The sequence below is a fragment of the Erinaceus europaeus genome, chromosome X (assembly GCF_950295315.1).
Source record: "Erinaceus europaeus chromosome X, mEriEur2.1, whole genome shotgun sequence".
Classification (NCBI taxonomy): Eukaryota; Metazoa; Chordata; class Mammalia; order Eulipotyphla; family Erinaceidae; genus Erinaceus; species Erinaceus europaeus.
In genome coordinates, this window is record NC_080185.1 from 118,938,200 (window position 1) to 118,955,595 (window position 17,396).

Genomic DNA, 17,396 nt, shown 5'->3' on the forward strand with positions numbered 1-17,396 from the left:
ACCGCCCAGCTGAGAGTCTTTTTGGAAGGCAAATATTTCACCTCAGTGTGGTAAAATACAGTTTACATTTAACACATTAACACAGACATAATATACATTTAAAACCAGCTGCCTGATCTCAGGGACAGAGGCAGAAATCTGGGAGGAGGGAATGAAGTCTGCCAGCTTTGGCCTCTCCATCTGCCAATCTGCAAACTCTGGCAAAGAAGCTTTGGGAGTTCCAGAGGGGCCATCAGCACCCACCATCAGTCACACATAGGTGTGGGTCTAGTTAAAGCACAGCTATGTCCAACACAGGTGACTAAACACAGGACAAGCATGTCCCTAAGGCCTCTTGATGGGAACCTGACATAGAAGAGAAGGGACTGGGAGTCAGGTGGTGGCGCAGCAGGTTAAACGCACGTGGCACAAAGCGCACAGACCGGCGTAAGAATCCGGTTTGGAACCCCTGGCTCCCCACCTGCAGGGGCATCACTTCACAGGTGGTGAAGCAGGTCTGCAGGTGTCTATCTTTCTCTCCCCCTCTCTGTCTTCCCCTCCTCTCTCCATTTCTCTCTGTCCTGTCCAACAACGACGACATCAATAACAATAACTACAACAATAAAAAACAAAGGCAACAAAAGGGAATAAAGAAATACTTGAAAAAAGAAGAGAAGGGACTGAACAGCACAGAAAGGAGGCACATTTTTGTTTGTTTGACTGTTTGTCCGTTTTTTTGTTTTTTTGTTTTAAGTAGAGACAGAAAGGCAAGAGAATGGGGCTTGGTGGTGGTGCGCCTGGTTGAACACACGTTATCATGCACAAGGTCTTGGGTTCAACCCCCTGCTCCCCATATAGGGTGGGGAAGTTTCACGAGCAGTGAAGCAGGTCTGCAGGTGTCTCTTTCTTTCCCTCTCTATCTCCCCTTCAGCTCTCAATTTCTCTCTATCCTATCAAATTAAAAAAAAAAAAAAAGGCAACCAGGAGCCGTGGATTCATCACAGAGTTAATGAGCCCGAGCAATAACTCTGGTGGAAAGGAAGGAAGGAAGGAAGGAAGGCAGGCTGGCTGGCTGGGTAGATGGAAGGAAGGAAGGAAGGAAGGAAGGCAGGCAGGCAAGCAGGCAAGCAGGCAGGCAGGCAAGCAACAGAGCAAGAGTGAGAAGGAAGTGAAAGAGACCAAAGCTCCTTTCAATGCAATGGGGCTGAACTCAAATCTGGGTTATCTAATGCCAAAGCAGGGCACTATCCAGGTGAGCTATTTTGCCAGCCCAAGGGACACCTTTCAGAAGAAATCCTGACTGACTTGTTGAGCATTTACCATGTGCCAAACATCACACCAGAGCTGAGGCACCAGCAGTCAGCGCGGGCATAGGCCATGCCCCAGGAAGCTCAGGGTAGATGACAGGTACACCTGCTTATCTACCCCCCCCAAAGGCCCACCCCAACTAAGACCCCTCCTTGTAGGACTTGCTTCACACACTCACAGGCAAACATGACAGTGGACGGGGGGGGGGGGGGGGGAGGACCAAAAACAGCCAGTGGTAGCCATAAAAGAGAAAAATCAAGACCCTGGCAGCCTTGGAGTCGAAGCAGACAGAAAGCCCGGTGATGCAGACACCCAGCTGGAAATGCCCATTCTTAGATCTATGTCTCTGAATAAACTGCCAGAGAGAGAGAGAGAAAAGAAGGAAGAGGGAGGAAGAAGAAGGAAGGAAGGAAGGAAGGAAAGGAAGGGGAGGGAAGAAGAGAATGGAAGGAAGGGAGAGGGGGAAGGAAGGAGAAAGAAAGAAAGAAAGAAAGAAAGAAAGAAAGAAAGAAAGAAAGAAAGAAAGAAAGAAATAAAGAAAGAAAGAAAGGGGAAGGAAGGGAAGAGAGAGAAAGGGAGGGAGGGAGAGAAAGGAAGGAAGGAGGGAAGGAAGGAAGGAAGGAAGGAAGGAAGGAAGGAAGGAAGGAAGGAAGGAAGGAAACCTTCAAGACTCTTCTGAAACACTCAGGAATCACGGCCTTTCCCTTCCCGTGTTTCCGTATGGCCCGCCGGCAGGCTTCAGTGCGCCTCCACTGGCCCTCACTTGCATCTGAAGGCACGGCTCGCCCTGGACATTAATCACCACTTCGCGAGGGCACAGCTTGGCTTGTAGCTCCATCACTTACCATGAGGCCGACTCCCTTTCAGCTGGAACAACAATGCCACCAGGACACCCAAATAATGACCGTAGCAGAAGGGCAGCCAGAGGAAGGCCAGCAATGCACGGAGCGAAGGCACAGCTGAAAGCTTAAGGTGCTGGAGGCAAAGTGAGCAGTTTCAAGCCCCAAAATCTGAAACGAGCTGACTGACGCCTGTAGAAATGTCGGGGGGGGGGAGGGCTCAGTGGTGGCACACCTGGTAAAGAGCACATGTTATCATACACAAGGACCCGGGTTCAAGCCCCCAGTCCTTACCTGTAGGGAGGAAGCTTCACAAGTGGTGAAGCAGGTCTGTAGGTGTCTCTCCCTCCCTTTATCTCAGTTTCTCTCTATCTCTATTATAATAAATAAATAAACATTTAAAAAGAAAAGAAAAAAGAAATGTCAACAGTGATGGCACAACCCATTGTAAACTCTAGCTTACCAGCCCCAGGGAGGGAGAAACTGATGAAAACAATGAGGAAAGAAGACCGAACAGGCAACGAAGGGCTCAGAAACGCCCAAGAAGTCAAGGTAGACTCAGCCTTGTTATGCGCATGCCTCCATGCTCAGAGCAAAGAAAACGCAGCAACCATGTCTTGTCCAGACGCAAAGCCTAAATTAATGCACAAACACTGAGGCAGGTGAAAAAGACAGCGGCCTGGCTGGAGAGTTACAAAAAAGAAATGAGTGTGCAGGAGGAAGAAACAAATCAGCATCTATGGCCTAACACCGCTACAGCGCTCGGGCATACACAGGCCCACTTCAACACGAAAAGTTGACAGCAACCAGGTTACTGTAAGAGATGATAAGGTCACAGAATGTGAACCAACTCTGAAAGACTCCTGGATCGTATTACCATACTTCCCTAAAAACATTACAGGTGCTCAGATGGGATTTCACAAAGTAGGAAATGGCATTAAATGATGAAAACTATTAAGCTAGACTGAGGGGCATTGGATTGGGGTGGGGGTGCTGGGGGAGAGATAATGAGGCAGACTGAATGTTTACATTTTATGCAAGGTTTCATTCCAACATTAAATGCCCAGAGCAGATTAAACACGGTGGCGGTGGGGGGTGGCTGACAGCAAAGGGTTTTAAGTTAAAATACAGAGGAGAAGGAAAAATATCAGAAAAAAAAATTTTTTTTTGACTCAGTTATAAATAGCAATGGCATTCCTATATAAGGTTAACAGAGTGGTGAAGGATAAAAGGAAAGAAGGAGTCTTCAGAAAAATAAAGGCAACTTCTCTAAAAGCTGGGGGGGGCTGGGCGGTAGCGCAGCAGGTTAAATGTACAAGGCGCAAAGCGCAAAAACAGGCACAAGGATCCCAGTTCAAGCCCACGGCTCCCCACCTGCGGGGGAGTCGCTTCACAGGTGGTGAAGCAGGTGTGCAGGTGTCTTTCTCTCCCCCCTCTCTGTCTTCCCCTCCTCTCTCCATTTCTCTCTGTCCTATCCAACAACAACATCAATAACAACAATAATAATAACCACTACGATAAAACAACAAGGGCAACAAAAGGGGAAAAAAAGCTGGGGGGTAGGGGGGAGAAGAGTTCCAGAGATGACAATCAATCAAGGAGGCAGGAGGTGGTGGCAAAAATGCTAATGGCGGACTGTAACCTTCTCCTTACATTGAGATAAACTCTTGTTTGGGGGTAGCATTTCATTTCATGTCATCGCCCCCACCCCGCCCCTCGGTTAAAGCCTCAGGACAAGTTCAAAAACCCAGCAGCTGGCTTTCCAAGCCTTTTCAAGACCTGGGCCCTGCCTATTTTGGCTTCATCACCCATTTCTCCAACCATTTGGATTTCTTTCTGTTCTTCAAACCTTCAGCTTTTCAACTGCCTCTAGCTCCAGCTCCCTCACCTTGCCTGAACGCATGTGAACCTTCTCCAGGGGAGCTTGGTTTGTCCGACAAAAGCAGGTCCTTCTGATGTTCTGTCCTCTCCAGGCTAAGCTTTCCTCTCCCCATCTAGATAGGAACTCTTCCAGGCCTGTACCTGCCCTATGCCCTATGCCCTATGCCCTCTGCCCTCTGGGAGGGCAAGGCCACTTCCCTTTCATTAGCACTCACCCAGCCTCCAGCACCCACTGGGAGGTAGCCAGTATGTGCTAAGTGAAGAGCAGCCCCTCAGGATACAGAGCAGGTTATTATTGTTTTCACCAGGCTATGTTGTTTTCCCGGGCTGGCTTCACCGGCGGGTAACAGATGACCCGGGACTCATGGCTGGGTTGTACGCAGTATCTCTTTATTCATGCAGGACGCAGCGCAATCTATACCAAGCTAAGCTAAACTAAACTAGCTAACTACAAACAATCTTGTCTTTATAAATATACTAGCCCAGTAGGGTGGGAACAGGATGCAACGCAGAGAGGGTGGAGAGAAAAGTGACTGGTGAAAATCAGGGTATGACAAGGAGAGGGGGCAGAGCAGGTGAGAATTCTACCACTGAACCACCAATGCCCTGGAGGGAGGGTGGTGCTTGTTAACAGCGGTTATGTAAATAGAATGAAGTGCTTATGTAAATAGAATAGTGTTAAGCAGGGGGGATTAAACTAATGAAACAGAAGGGGTTTTTAGAAGCATACCAACAGGTTATTTCACAAAGAAATTATTTATAGCAGTCCAGGAGGTGGCTCAGTGGCAAAGCACAGGGCTTGCAAACATAGGGTCCTGAGTTTGATCCCCAGCACCACATATGGCAGTGCAATGCTTTGGTTCTCTCTCTCTCTCCCTCTCCCTCTCCCTCCCTCTCCTTCTCCTTCGGTTAAAAAATTCTTACTTTTGGCAGTCGGGCAGTAGTGCAGCGGATTAAGTGCAGATGACGCAAAGCGCAAGGACCGGCCTAAGGATCCTGGTTCGAGCCCCAGGCTTCCCACCTGCAGAGGGGGTCGTTTCATGAGTGGTGAAGCAGGTCTGCAAGTGTCTTTCTATCTCCTCTCTCCATTTCTCTCTGTCCTATCCAACAATGACGACATCAGTAACAACAATAATAATAACAACAATAAAACAACAAAGGCCTCCCATAGGACCTTGCCTTCAACTTGGATCAACAACAGTAGAGAATGTTCCATCCTACGAAGGGAGGCTGGGTAACATACTCTATGCTACACCTGAGGAAGATGGGTCGATATTGGGGCATCTTGGAATGTTCCTTCTCATGACCACAGAATGTGAGCTCAGATCTACAGGGATGCAGAGGTTACATAGGCTCCTAAGCTGAATATGGGCCCCAGATCATATCAAATCGATAGGGTTTACAGTCAACAATATTTACCCCTTTCCCATATTAGGGAGTGAATCTCTGCCCGGATGCAGCTTTCTGGTCCTTCTGCCAGCCATGACATCATCTCCCCAGAAAATAACTTGGATCTACCTGCGTATCAGATTTCAGGCTCAGGGGAAAAAAGAAAAAAAAAAAACTAGTATAGCCACACGACCTTTGGAATATAACTAAAATATGCCTACTAGCTATCTACAAAATGGAGACACACACACACACACCCCCTTCATCTGCACTATTCCAGCCTTTAGGTCCAACAATTTGTTTGGCTTTGTATGTTAACTCTCTTTTCAACCACCAGGTTCCAGATGCTAGCATGATGCCGACCAGACTTCCCTGGACAGACAACCCCACCAATGTGTCCTGGAGTTCTGCTTCCCCATAGCCCTTCCCCACTAGGGAAAGAGAGAGGCAGACTGGGAGTATGGATCAACCTGTCAATGCCCATGTTCAGCAGGGAAGTAATTATAGAAGCCAGACCTTCCACCTTCTGCATCCCACAATGACCTTGGGTCCATACTCCCAGAGGGTTAAAGAATAAGAAAGCTATCAGGGGAGGGATGAGATACAGAGTTCTGGTGGTGGGAATTGTGTGGATTTGTACCCCTCTTATCCTATGGTTTAGTCAATGTTTCCTTTTTATAAATAAAAAATTAAAAAAAAACAAAACAAGGGCAACAAAAGGGGAATAAATAACCTCCAGGCGCAGTGGATTCATAGTGCAGGCACCAAGCCCCAGCAATAAGCCTGGAGGGAAAAAAAAAAGAAAAGAAAAATACTAAAAATAAATAAATAAAATAAAATAAATTATTACTTATTTAAGGAGTCTTTCTTTTTGGCTAGAGACAGAGATAATGATATGGAAGGAAGATCAAGAGGAGAGACACCCGCAGCACTGTTTCACTGCTGTGACGCTTTCTCCTTGCAGTCCTTAACACAGTGTAACATGTGAGCTAAACCAATAATTTTTTAATCACCAATCTGCACAAAATTAGTTCACATGGTTTTATCTCAAGTATTCACAATTATTAACAATTAAATAGTAAAAATATGGGGGTTGGGTGGTGCTCACCCAATTAAGTGCACACATTACCATGCACAAGGACCCACCCAGGTTCAAGTTCCTACTCCCCACCTACAGGGGGGATGCTTCACAGGCAGTGAGGCAGGTCTGCAGGTGTCTTTCTCCCTCTCTAATTCCCCCCTCCTCGATTTCTCTCTGTTCTTTCAAGTAAAATAAAAAGGGGAAAGGGGGGGTAGGAAAAATGCCCCTGGGAGTGGTAGATTCATAGTGCTAGCACTGAACCCCAGCAACAATCCTGGTGGCAATAAAAATAAAATAAAATGGATATATTTTTTTTTAATTAAGACTAAAACCTTTCTGTGTACACCACTTATCTTAAACATTAGTGACAATATCACCAGTCATAATGGCTAGCAATTTGGGAGTTGGGCGGTGGCGCAGTGGGTTAAGCACACATGGCGCAAAGCGCAAGGACCAGCAGAAGGATCCCAGTTCGAGCCCCCAGTTCCCCACCTGCAGGGGAGTCGCTTCACAGGCGGTGAAGCAGGTCTGCAGGTGTCTGTCTTTCTCTCCCCCTGTCTTCCCCTCCTCTCTCCATTTCTCTCTGTCCTATCCAACAACGACATCAATTACCACAACAATGTTAAACAACAAGGGCAACAAAAGGGAAAATAAATATTAAAAATTTTTTTTAAAAAATGACTAGCAATTAAAGCATGAGAGGCTGGCAAGCCTGGGTGGGGTTAGTGAGTGGGTCTGGGAGTGAATCCTGGGCCACAGCACACCTGAGCTGCCAGTGCCGGCTGTCTCTGGGGTTCCTGTCATCAAAAAACTAGTCTCCACTCTTGGTCTCTATCAGAGTGACTGGGCAGGATGTCTTTCAATGATGACTCTTCCCCATGTTTTATCTGCATGTCTTCCATACACAATAGTGTGTGTGCTCTTAATCTGAGTATTATAATGTAACTTCACACTGCCAAGAACCCAGTCTTTCAGCATAAGATAAAAATCTTAAAGGCTGGGATCTAAAATTGTAATTCGCCTAAAATAATCTCAGGCAGTCTTGAAAGATTTAAAACAACATAATGTACTCATCCATATGTTTGGTTTACTCCCAGAAACCCAAGTTGTCACTTCCAAAACCACTCTTTCCCTCTCAGTCAAGAAAAAAGCCCCCCTTGTCAGCAGCCAGTAATGCTACAACTTGTGTTAGCCTTTCTCTTAGGAAGGATGCAAAATGTCAACAGAATCATGCCCGTGGTTATTTAACAGAAGGAAAGAAAGAAAGAAAGAAAGAAAGAAAGAAAGAAAGAAAGAAAGGACCAGTTCTGAACTGGTTATAACTGAATTTACAGTGAACTTTATTATCAGAGCAGGGCTGTAGAAAGCCTATCTGGTATTAAAAATCCAGCCCCTAGGAGTTACTGATTTACCCACCCGGTACTTGTCAAGGGTCACTTGCCATAGAGAAATGCCCATCTAAAAACAAAGGTAGGCACAGTGTCCAGAGCCAAACCAGTGTCACGCTCTATGATTTGAACCCCCAAACTAACACACTAATGTGGCCCGCCCAGCAGAGTCCATCCACACACTGTGCAGGAGTCCCTTTGAACTTGAGGGAGATCAGCCTATGGGGCACAAGGTTCCAGTTGGCTTCACCTCCTCCCCATCCTGGAGGGTAACAGCAAAGAAAATGATGCATGCAGGAAAAAAAGCAGCTCCCGCACCTTTGAAGGTTAAGCTGTTTTGGAAATCCCACGACAGTCCAGTCTGAAGCAAAGCAGAAAGCAGACAATACCTGAATTTAATGAAGCCTGCTCGGTGGCATGCTCGGGAGACATGAATCTCCCCAGAGGGATTAGGGCTCAAAGAAAACGCACCAAGTTATTGGCTTAAAAATCCAGAAAGCCAATGATCTTGCCCATGGTCCTGCATCTGCAGGTTAATTTTCCTCTTGTCCAATAATGATATTGCTTTAAGCATGATTTCTTTCTCCTGCTTTTCCAACATAAAACTAAGAGCAGTCTATTGTAGGTGTTGGTTTAAAACGGCTCAAAGCAGAATCAAATCAAGACCACAAAGATGGTAATTTATACCATCTGCAGCGCTGGCCCTTATACGCTACTGTGCTTTAGTTTAGTGAAGGCAAAAAGCTTGCAAATACGAAAAGCACTCAAAAGTTGCAATATGCACAATATTTTGCCAATATCTCCTTGAGATGTATGTGATTTCATTTATCAATGTCTGATGCTAAAGAGATCTAGGTGGAAGCAAATAAATATGAAGAAAAAATGCATACCGACAGGAAGGATCTTTTGGAGGTGATAAAGATGTTCTAAAATTGGACTGTAGTGATGGTTACACAACTCCATAAATTTACCCAGGAATCACTGGGCGGCATGCTTAAAACTGGTGTATTTTTATGGTCTGCAAAGTACATCTCAATAAAACTGTTAAACATGTATATTCAAAGTTGGTACTGGGGGGAAAAAAAAAACAGAAAGCACCTGTACATAGGCCCCCATCTATGTAGAACCATCCTGCTTTGGCCAAGATGACTTCTGGTCCTGACAGTCTCTAACAACCATCAACCTTTTCTCCCTTTAGCGAGTGACAGGTGTTTCTCACCAACCACAGGCTAAAAGGTTCAGTCCTTTTCCTCTCCAACATGGGCCTGAGTATTCCTCTGCACTAAGCTTGCTTAGTGATGGGTCTTGTTTACACATACACAAACAATCACAAGACACTTTCTAGAAGAACCTTTTAAATTATTTATTGAATTGGAGACAGAAATCTAGAGGGAAGGGTAGACAAGGAGGGGACAGAGAGAGAGAGGGAGAGAGGGATAGGGTGAAGGGGGGGGAGCGAGCCGCAGCCTGCTTCACCACTCATGAAACTTTCCACTGCAGGTGGGGACCAGGGACTTGGCTTTGGGTGCTTGTGCACTGTATCATGTGTACTCAACCAGGTGCGCCAACACCCAGCCCCAAAGAAGCACATTTTTTTGCCTCCAGGGTTATTGGTGGGGCCCAGTGCCTGCACCACAAATCCACTGCTCCTGGAAGCTATTTTTTTTCCCCTTTTGTTGCCCTTGTTTTATCGTTGTTGTGGTTATTATTATTGTTCTTATTGATGTCGTTGTTGGATAAGACAGAGAGAAATGGAGAGAGGAGGGGAAGACAGGGAGGGGGAGAGAAAGACAGACACCTGCAGACCTGCTTCACTGCCTTTGAAGCGACCCCCCTGCAGGTGGGGAACAGGTGGGGAGCGGGGGGGGGGGGGGGGGATCGAACCGGAATCCTTATGCCAGCCCTTGCCTTTCAGCCATGTGCGCTTAACTCGCTGCACTACTGCCCGGCCCCCAGAAGCACATTTTTTAAGTTTATTTATTTATGTATGTATTTGTTTATTTATTTATTTACGAGAGAGAGAGAGAGAGAGAGAGAGAGAGAGAGGGAGAGACCAGAGCACAGCTCAGTTCTGGCATATGGAGCTGAACCTCCTCAGCTCTGGGGCATGCAAGTTCTGTGCTCTAGCAGGCTGAGCTATCTCCCAGACTCAAGACCTTTTTCTTTTTTTTCACCGTAGGCCAAATTTTTTTATTGATTTAGTTTCACAGGCATCGTTGCTATTACAGATAACAGACCTGTTTGCAAACTGCACTGGCTGTCACTTGACTCCAGGAGTGTATCTAGACCACTAAATCGAATTCAAGGAGTGTCTTCACAGCCTTTAGTAGTGTAGCGAATCTAATCAAAGTCAGTCAAAAGTTATAATGGAACATGCAGGGACATGAAATACCCACTGGTTAATTAGAGACAGCTACCGCCTTTTGGGTGCTAATAATTATGTACAACCTTTATTTATGAAGAAACCGAACTAATGACCCTGGTAGGAGCATCTGTGCTGCCTGCCAGCTGTCCTACCCAGCAGTGCAGATGGGTCTGAGTCCAGCCCCCCACAGGCCTGAAGACCCGGTGGCCTTGCCAACAGAGCCCAGGGACTCCCGGGGGCTCCCTTGGCCTACTAATACCACCCGGGAGTGAAGCACAATAGGAGCTCAAAATATGCTTGGGAATCAGGTTCCTAAAGAGAAGCAGAAAGAATGCTTCTCCGAGAGCACAGGTTCAAGTCAGACCGGTTTGGATGGAAGTCTGCCCCCACAGACACTGCTGGGCAAACTATTTTCTCTCTCCAGCCCATCTGGTCAAGTGCATCTGAAAAACGATTTTAAAAGCCACCTCCCTTGGGAGTCATGTGGTAGCGCAGTGGGTTAAGCGGAAGTGGCAGTGAAAGGACAGGTTTAAGGATCCCGGTTCGAGCCCCCGGCTCCCCACCTGCAGGGGAGTTGCTTCATAAGCGGTGAAGTAGGTCTACAGGTGTCTTTCTTTCTCTCCCCCTCTCTGTCTTCCCCTCTTCTCTCCATTTCTCTCTGTCCTATCTAACAACGACAACATCGATAACAACAACAATAATAACTGTAACAACAATGAAAAACAAGGGCAACAAAAGGGAAAATAAATAAATAAAATTTTTAAAAAGACTATGAAAAAATAAACAACTCCCTCACAGACATGTGAGAACACATGTATACACATATATCCATGTGAATAAATTATTGCCATGGTATGGCTCAATAAATCAAAATTTCTGCGCAAGGACCGGCGTAAGGATCCCAGTTCGAGCCCCGGCCCCTCACCTGCAGGGGAGTCACTTCACGAGCGGTGAAGCAGGTCTGCAGGTGTCTATCTTTCTCTCCCCCTCTCTGTCCTTCCTTCCTCTCTCCATTTCTTTCTGCCCTATCCAACAATGACGACAACAATAATAATTACAACTCTAAAACAAGGGCAACAAAAAGGTAATAAATAAATGAATAAATATTTTTTTAAAAATCAAAAATTCTGTTTTAATTGTCCTAAATATGACTGCCCCTAAAAGAGATCAAACCCAAAATGTGAACCTAATTGGAACTAGCACAAACACAAATGCTCCAAGGTAAAAAGTGTAATGCAAAGTGTATTGGGGGGTCAGGCAGTGGCATATAGTACAAAGTGCAAGGACCCATGCAAGGATCCTGGTTCAAGCCCCTGGCTCCCCACCTGCGGGGGGGGGGGGGGGTCGTCACTTCACAAGCAGTGAAGCAGGTCTGCAGGTGTCTATCTTTCTCTCTCCCTTTCTATCTCCCCTCCCCTCTCAATTTCTCTCTGTCTTATCAAAAAAAATTTTTAAATGGCCACAGGAGCAGTGGATTCATAGTGCAGGCACCAAGCCCCAGAGTTAACTGGAGGCAAAAAAAAATAAATAAATGTATTGGCAGCGCAATTTCAAGGACCTCAAGAGTTAAGAGGTCCTTGTAACCTAGCAAATAGTTATCTGCCCATTCTCAAACCTGAATTATCTAAGTGCCACCAGGCTATTAGACAGAAGGACCTCTCACTGACAGAACCGCACTCAAGTTCATATCTTAGTAAGAAAAAGCAAGTATGCAAACACATGAGAAATGAGGGGCAAGGTCTCTGAGTAATCCAGCTATCCATAAGCTGTTCTATATAAAGGAGATGTTATAAAGGAAATGTTTGGGCTGGGGAGATAACAAAATGATTTTCATGTCTGAGGCATCAAAAGTCCCAGGATCAATCCCCAGCACCACCATAATAAGCCAGAGCTGAGCAGTGCTCTGGTAAAATAAACAAACAAACAAATAAATAAATAAATGCAGGAAACATTCTAGAAACTATCAAAAATTTCATTCCAAACACTAACGTCATATATCAGCAACAAAAGACTAGACATTGAGTACAAGACGGACAGCAAACTGAAAAAGCCTCCCAAGCAGAAAGTTTAAATGTAGTCTTTTACAGTGGCATTATTTCCATACATTGAAATACGTCATCCAGCTGACATCACCACAGATGCAGAAGAACCTTAGAGACCTTATTTCCTCCTCTAGCAGGGAATTTGACGTTGCCCAAAACTAAAACTTTGGGATCTAAAATTATCAAATTCTAAAGCTCACCGAGATGTACATGGTCATGCACACACATACATTCATGCCCTTTTCTACTTAGATTAACACTTCAAATTCTGCTTTCCATGTATGGAGTTACAGGTTACCTAGAGGATTTCCCTTACATGCCTGGGATTTGTTTTTCTTACATGCCTTCTGCTATTTTAATGTCACTGACTTGTGACATGAAAAAGTCACATCCTCACACATTAAACTGCCCAACATAAAGCACTACTTGTTTTAACATACCTTCATATATCTAGTAGAGAAGAAATCAAAGAGACAGACAATCACCCAAGTGGAAAAGGTGGACTGTGACAGGCTGAAGGCAGCTTATTTTTCCCTGCTCACTTCCTGATGAATCTCCTCCAGCCACATCCTCAGATACCAGCTGAATGTTCTTTCACAAAGTAAAATGAAACGCAAATCGTACTGAAAGGTCAAAATTCTGCAGCGGGAGCCACTGTCATTTCCAACAATGCAACTACTGTTGAGTCTCTCAGATTCATGGATGCAGTGGGCAAAAGCAAGGAGATGGGGAGGAGGGGAGCACGCTTAAAGGAATCTCTCCATCTCTGTATCTCAGCTTAGAATGTCTCAATATTGCACCTTCAAGGAAGAAACAGCGTGAAGAATCTGGATCTGGTTAAATGAGAGCCTTAAGCCCATGCAGCATGTTTGGAACAGAATCCATCTAATTCGCAATCAGTCAACCTCCTATTACTCATCTGTTCGAGATGGCCCTGCAATTTCCCTCAATGGGAGCCTTTTCGTCTTAAAACCCCAGGGAATGCTGTAGATGCCACGCTCTGATTTAAATGACTCCATGGAAATTACAGTGAAAATAATGGCAGATTTCATCCAGGGAACTTGCATAAGTGAAAAATCAGACAGAGTCAAAACATCTCTACCACAGGCCATTTAAATCATGAATAAATTATATATCTGGGCAAACCCCCCCCAAAAAAAAATACTCTCTGGAGAAATAATGCTTAACTATTTCTTAAGATATCAAGTTGATTTTTTTTTAAAGCAGGCTTTGAAAATATGTCAAATAACATCTGAATACAAAACTGTCTTTACAAATTTGCACTGCATCAAACTAATCAATGTGGTGATTGTGTTAAAAAAAAAAAAAAAAGCCCAAGACAATTCAAAGGGACTTGACATATTCTCCAACTGAAGACCTTCCAGTTGCTCTGAAATGTTAAGATTATTGAACAATCCTGGAAGGAATAACTTTATTTAGCCTGGCCCTTTTGGAGCTCTATCATCTAATGCAGCCAAAGTGATTTTTGTTTTCCTAATTAGGTTTCAGTGTACTTGTGAAATGCTCAGTATACACTGTGCTGGAAGCTTTAGTTCTACACTTCTTTCTTCTGGCTCCTTCCCCCCACCTTCACCCACCCCCCTCGCCCCAAGGGAGGGGGGGAGATTTCCTTCCCAAATGTTCCCTTCTCTGCATTTGTCAACAGAAACACCCACTGGTGGTGTCAAACTGGTAATACTGCTGCAGGCTCCCTTACTCCTGTTCCACTGTCAACGCCAAAAATGCTCAAACCTAAAATAGGACCTTTAATAAAAACAATGAAAAGGGCTTGCTAAGGGACTCAACTATCGCATTCTCAAAAAGAGGCACACCTTTCTGAGAAAATGCTGTATTAGTGAACCCTAATGGGGCCACTAAAACGCAAGATCACACTAAAACAACCCCCCATTCAACAGTAAACACACAGAGGCAAGTAAGCATAGGTCTCTTAGCATTTTATGAATAAAACATGTTTAAATACTTAAAGGAATTCAAAACAAATTTACATGTAAACGGCACTCACATGAAATTCCGAATCGCCTCGGTAAAGAAAGATGTCTTTTCTGTAGCCCCACAGCAACTAGCTGGCAATGTTCCAGCAGATGTTACCTAAAACAATAATCCTATTCTCTTACAAATGCCTGTCTCCGGTTTCAGTCCGAGGCTCTCTGGCAATATTAATTCGTGTAATCTTTCACATTTAACTACATAGCCATTACGTCCAAATGATCCTAATTCAGATGCGCGACGAGAGACGAGTCGGTGTCAGTAATACTTCCTACAAATCAGTTTAAATTTCAGCCCATTAAAATCGATTGTGTTAACAGAACACTGATCTGCAACTACTTAACTATCACAGCACCCGTGTAATCTCACCGCGGAGGGACTCGGGTCAGTCAGGCTTCTCCGATAGGGGCATCCGTTCTTTTTAACACTCAAGCGAAGCAGAAAACCCCCTCCAGGAAGATCTGTCTGCCTTCACACAGAAACATGTGCAGGTTTATTTTTCCCCCCAACGTGGGCTCAAGCCGTGTGCCAGGGAGCGGGACCTGTTCGTTCTGGGAGACGGTGCCGAAGCCCGGAATGTCCTAAGAGGACCCAAAGGGTATGAGGGGCCGGGGAGGGGCCAATTTCCGCTGCTCCCCACTGATGCGGTCGTCAACTTCATCACCACGCCTAAAACTTGTTTGGGGGAGGCTGGAGGTGGCGCCGGGTGGGCGCTAGTCGCTCGCCCACCCTCGTGGGCAGCCAAGGTCAGCCGGGCCGGGGCCGCGGCTCGCAGCCCGCGGCGGGTGCCGGGGTCCCGGGCACCCCTGGAACTCGGGCTGGGGGCTTGCTCGCGCAGGCTCCTCCGCAGCGCCGGCGGCCAGGGGCTTCCCTCTGCCGCACGCTCTGGGGAGCTCGCGCGGCGGGGGCGGCGGGGGCGGCGGGGGCGGCGGGGCGGGAACGCCGCAGCCCCCAGCATTAGGGGAGCCCCGCGGGGCGGCCCCGCTCCGCCGCCCCTCCTTGCACCCACCAGTCTCCCACTCCCTAAATGCAGCACCAGCCCTTCTCTAGGGAGTCTTGCCAGAGGCGCGATGGGGAGCTGAGAAGGGCCACTCCGGGGTGGGGCGCCCTAGCCGCTACGCCCCGTCGTTCTGGGGGACGGGCGCCGCAGCCCCTTCTCTGCCTGGGGGGACCAGGTGGGTCCCCTCTTCAAAGAAAGAGAAGTCGGGTGGCACGGGACCAACGCGAGGGCAAGTGAGTCTGGAGGGAGGGAAGGTGGCGGCGCGACTACTCACCCCGCCGAGTCCCCCACCTCCAGCCGGGGACCCCACAGCTCCCGAAGCCACCGCCGTTACCGCCGTCCCTTCCCCAGCGGCGGCGACAACTAATCGAAAGCTCCGGCCCCGCCCTCTCACTGGGGCAAACGCGCAGCCTAATTTGCTAACTGTCCCGCCCCGGCCGGCCCGCCCGGGCCAATGAAGATGCTCCTCAGACTCCGCAGGGTCCCGCCTTCACCCCACTCCGGGGAGGAGCCAATGAGGAGAGAGCGCTCGTGCTCGGGCCCGGGCTCGCGCGCCCCGCCCGCGCCGCTCGTGCGCGGGTCCCCGAAATCAAAAACCCCCGGTCCCTTGTGTAAGCTCGCCGGCGCGCGCACGCGCTCCGCGCCTCCTCGCGCTCCACGTTTGGTTGCCCCGCCAGGCCCCGGCGACCTGGGCTGGGTGGCTGGGAGGGGCGGGGCCGCGACTCTAGCTGTCGGGGGAGAGCAGGGGGTGGGGAGATCGTGACTGGGAAAGGGGAGGCTGCCGGGGTGGGGGCCCGTGGAGGCCCGGGAATCCGCCTGTCACTGCGGAAAAAAAGGGGGGATTCCTGCCTGCTGCACAGCAATCCTGGCCTCCCTCCGGAGGGACACGTGCAGGGGGGAGGTAGCAGGGAGGTGTTGGGAAAATGAGGGAGAGCACATTTGGGGCGGGAGCCCAGGTACTGCTTGGAAATAAAAGGATGAAGGGCGACGGTTTAGCGCTGGTTGGTAAAAATAATATCCAAGTTCACTGCTGCGGCGGCGGCTGCCCCAACTGTTGCAGCTGAGTGTGAACACACACACACACACGTACACTCACTCATCCGTCAGCCTGATCCCTTGGGTGGACTAGTAGCCCAAGGATTCCTTACACAGCAGCTGGAGCCATGCAGAGAGCAGCGGTCGCAGCTACCCACAGCTCGGCTTTGGTCCGATGCTCTGCCACACCAGATTCCCCAGCTGGCATGCAAGCAATGAAGTCATCCCCAACCAGTAGAAATGTAAAGATCTTAATACCCACCACCGATGCAGGTTTCCGTGGAGGATGGAAAGGTAATGGAATGGAAGACGTTATGTTTCCAGTACTACTTTTTCTTTCCTGAGAATTAAGAATAAAGATCGCGTGAAAAGCCATCGTGGACCAATCTATGTAAATCAATAATAACTTCCACTGGGTGGAGGGGATGAAGTAAAGAGGAAGAGTGGGTTTGGGTCCCCCCCCCCGGGCCCCAGATTTTAGGAAAAGCACATAAAATAGACTGTGTATGAGGTCATAGCATCCACCAAATTAGAAATGTGCAGGACTGTAGTGGGAAATAGATTTCTTGGATAAAATCCACATCGCCTATTCCTGTCGGGGAATGTGGTGACAATATGTAGCAATAAGCTGGCTTTGGCCACCAGGTGCCAAACCAGTGGGGTTTTCTTTCTCAGCCCGTGGTGAGTATTTGCTGAGGAACTGAAGGTGCCCACATTCTCCATCAGCTTTTCAGAGAGCATGTGAGAAATTTTTCCAGCTCTGGAGCAGTGAGGGGAAAATGGAGTCAGAGGCGACAGCAGAAAGCTTTGCAGAGTCCCCTGCCTCCTCCAATGCAAAGTGACTGTGCTGTGAACTCGGGATTCACCCACGTGGAGCCCGAATTCCTAGGGCAATCGCTCCATTTTTATCCCTGTGTGTCAGTGCCTTTGTCCCAGGAATTGCAGCAGCCTTGTCTTTGAAGCAAGGGAAGAACAGTTCATCTGTGTTGATTCAGAGCTATAGAAGGGAAACTGATAACTGACTATCCCATGATATAGATGGGTCTGATGGCAGTTAAAGTTGTGATGGTAGATGCTTTATA

The 17,396-nt window shown here is 47.4% G+C and overlaps 1 protein-coding gene across 1 annotated transcript in view; it reads right to left on the reverse strand.

The window, feature by feature from the left end:
• The window catches only part of CDKL5 (cyclin dependent kinase like 5), a 211,206-nt gene extending 195,552 nt beyond the window's left edge, over positions 1–15,654 (reverse strand). Inside the window, exon 1 of the transcript XR_009547501.1 lies at positions 15,554–15,654. The gene's annotated coding sequence lies outside the window, so the exon portion shown is untranslated. The remainder of the gene's footprint in view (positions 1–15,553) is intronic.
• Positions 15,655–17,396: the final 1,742 nt, after the last annotated feature.